Source organism: Neophocaena asiaeorientalis, unplaced genomic scaffold, assembly GCF_003031525.2.
Source record: "Neophocaena asiaeorientalis asiaeorientalis breed wild unplaced genomic scaffold, Neophocaena_asiaeorientalis_V1.1 scaffold160, whole genome shotgun sequence".
NCBI lineage: Eukaryota > Metazoa > Chordata > Mammalia > Artiodactyla > Phocoenidae > Neophocaena > Neophocaena asiaeorientalis.
Genome location: NW_020175675.1, coordinates 1,047,963 through 1,050,706, shown reverse-complemented (window position 1 = coordinate 1,050,706; position 2,744 = coordinate 1,047,963). Strand labels below are relative to the sequence as shown.

At 46.9% G+C, this 2,744-nt stretch overlaps 1 protein-coding gene across 2 annotated transcripts in view; it reads left to right on the top strand.

The window, feature by feature from the left end:
- SEMA4D (semaphorin 4D) overlaps positions 1-2,744 on the top strand; it is a 74,485-nt gene that overhangs the window by 37,425 nt on the left and 34,316 nt on the right. Inside the window, exons 1-2 of one of the 2 annotated variants that reach the window (XM_024731945.1) lie at positions 101-121; positions 468-532. The gene's annotated coding sequence lies outside the window, so the exon portion shown is untranslated. Of the gene's footprint in view, positions 1-100; positions 122-467; positions 533-2,744 lie in introns of those variants that run through there. The other variant, XM_024731944.1, reaches the window with a different exon arrangement.

Below are 2,744 nucleotides of genomic sequence, written 5' to 3'. Positions count from 1 at the left end.
GGCCATGGCTCACGGGCCCAGCTGCTCCGCAGCATGTGAGATCTTCCTGGACCGGGCACGAACCCGTGTCCCCTGCATCGGCAGGCGGACTCTCAACCACTGTGCCACCAGGGAAGCCCAGGTGATACTTTTTTGATTGATGGACTCACAGCTGACAGTGACTCTGGCTTGTATTTGAATGGCTTGTTCTGCAGGGAAGTGGTGGTGGTCAGTGGTTGGGGACCAGCTCCGGCACCTGGGTGACCAACAGGTTTCACTTCCTTTGTTCCTGGGTGAGCAGTTGCACACTCCCTACCTCCTCCTGTTTGCACAAGTGAACAAGTGCCAAGCCATCCTGGGTCAGAGAGTCAGCTGTGGGGCTCCAGAAGTGAAGGCAGGAGTTTGTTCTCAGGGCCTTTCCAGAAGTGATGCTGAGTTTACGTGGACAGTTTAACTGTTTAAATATTCTCATTTCCCATTATTTTCAGAGCCAAGATTTCTGAAGACTCCTTCCTAGAAACAACTGGGAAGTATCGAGAGGCACAAGATACAGGTAAAATCCCTTTGTTTCTCAGTCTATCTCGCAGATTAGCAAGGATGACACCTTGTAGAAGCCTCAGTGGGATCCAGCCGAAGGTTGGTCCTTGGTCCCTGTGCTGTCTTAGGGGCAAAGATCTGGACTTGGCTGCTGCCCCTTGGGGCTGGCTTGAGGGAAGCCTACAGGGCAGTAGGGGCACTGCCTGTTTGTTTTTCTTCCCCCACTGCCTTTCTGCCCCATGCTCCTCCCCCTGCCCCCTTTCTGGGCTGCAGGCCCCTGCTCTAGGCACTGAAATGCTCCATCTTCTCTTTTGGGGATGGGGGTGGTCATCAGTGATGTCTGGTGTAAAAAGATGGCTGTCCACGTCATCTGCCCTGAAGCTGAGTCATTTTGTGATTAATCTTAATTTTGGTCAATTAATACGTGGTCAACCGTGTATTTCCAGTTTTAGAGGAAAGAGAAATGCCAGTTTAATTTGTAAAAACAAAAAGTAAGCCCTTACCTCCCCTTCATCCTTTTATGCTACTCATGTATTGTGGATTAGCTGGCGGGGTTGTCATTTCTGCTAGCTTCTCCACACACCTGCTGCCAGTGTAATCTTTGGTGTCTGCCATGCGTGGCAGTCACGAGGACTTGTTATGCCAGTTTTGGGGTGGGGGGTGGTTTTAATGAACACAGCTTCACTTCTAGGGATACTTAGCACTTTCTGTGTTTATTGGCTGGTTATATACATAACACTTTTAATTACCTGCTTTGTTTGGCCAGGGCTCTGTAGTTTATTAGATCACTGCACTTATTAGGAATTCCAGTCCCTGGCATTTATGTTACAAGTGTTTTTTCCTAGTTTTTTTCCCCTAGATCATGTCTTTGGATTTTGTTTGCTGAACACTTTATTTTAAAGAAATATTTTGGAATCTTTGGACATAAGGTAATTGAAAACAAGGGTGGTTTCTTCTGTTCAGTACTATATTGAGTTGTTAGAGAATTCCAATGTAAAAGTCTAAGAGGGTGGACTCTCACTTTTACCTTGTGGTCATAAAAAGCATGAAGTATATGCAGGAAAAGAAGCCACTTCTCATTTTTATGTAAATGCAAAAAGGGCAAAGAAATGGCAAGAATAGACTTCTGTTACTTTTACCTTGTGGTCATAAAAAGCAGGCAGGAGAAGAAGCCCCTTCTCATTTCTGTGTAAGTGCAAAAGGGCAAAAAAATAAAATGGCAAGAATAGACACCAAGAAATGGGCTGGGTTGTGGAACATTACATACCAGTGCACAGGTTGATGTGCTGGATGTAATATTTGTTCACTGACTTGAGTCTAGTGTAGAGGAGACATACATTTTTAATGTATTAATTTTTTACAAAGCATTATAAACATTATTCACTGTTTTAAAAACAAACATTAAAAAGTGAGTTCCCTGGCTGTTCTCCCTCCCCAGAGATAATCACTGTTAACAGTTGGATGTATGTCTGTGTCCATGTGTGTCTGTATGTGCGCCTGTGTGTCTCTGTGTGTGTGTCCATGTGTGTCTGTATCCATGTGTGTCTGTGTCCATGTGTGCATCTGTGTGTGTGTGTGTGTATGTGTATGTGGACTGGCACCTCCTCCCTGGACACACATGGGTCATCTTGGCCTGCTGTTCTGCCCTTGCCCTTCCATGTGGTCAGGGTGCTGTGTGCTTCCTGGTGGTTCCTGCCTAGCTTCTTCAGTGTCTTGCACATGTCTGCTAACTAGGCCCGCCGGTGGAGGCACATCCCTCCAGGTGCCCTCGTGGGCTGTCCTCGTCCACATGGCTCTGCACACTGGGCTGGTCCATAGGATAGCTGCCCAAGACTAGCTAGGAAGTAGGAGCCATTTGGAAATTCAGAATCGCCTTCAGAAATCCTCCAACCCTTCACCAGCACCCCTAGCAGCAATCTTAAATTTCTCTGTCTCGTGGGGGATAATTAGGTATTTTATTTTAATTTACATTTCTTTATTACTTTATTTCTTTATTAAGCACCCTTGGAGTTACTTTGGAAGGTAGGAGAGTTTTATAAGGTAAGGAGAAAATTAAGAATGCAAATAGGGCTTTGCTGGTTGCGCAGTGGTTGAGAGTCCGCCTGCCGATGCAGGGGACACGGATTCGTGACCCGGTCTGGGAAGATCCCACATGCCGCAGAGCGGCTGGGCCCGTGAGCCATGGCCGCTGAGCCTGTGCGTCTGGAGCCTGTGCTCCGCAATGGGAG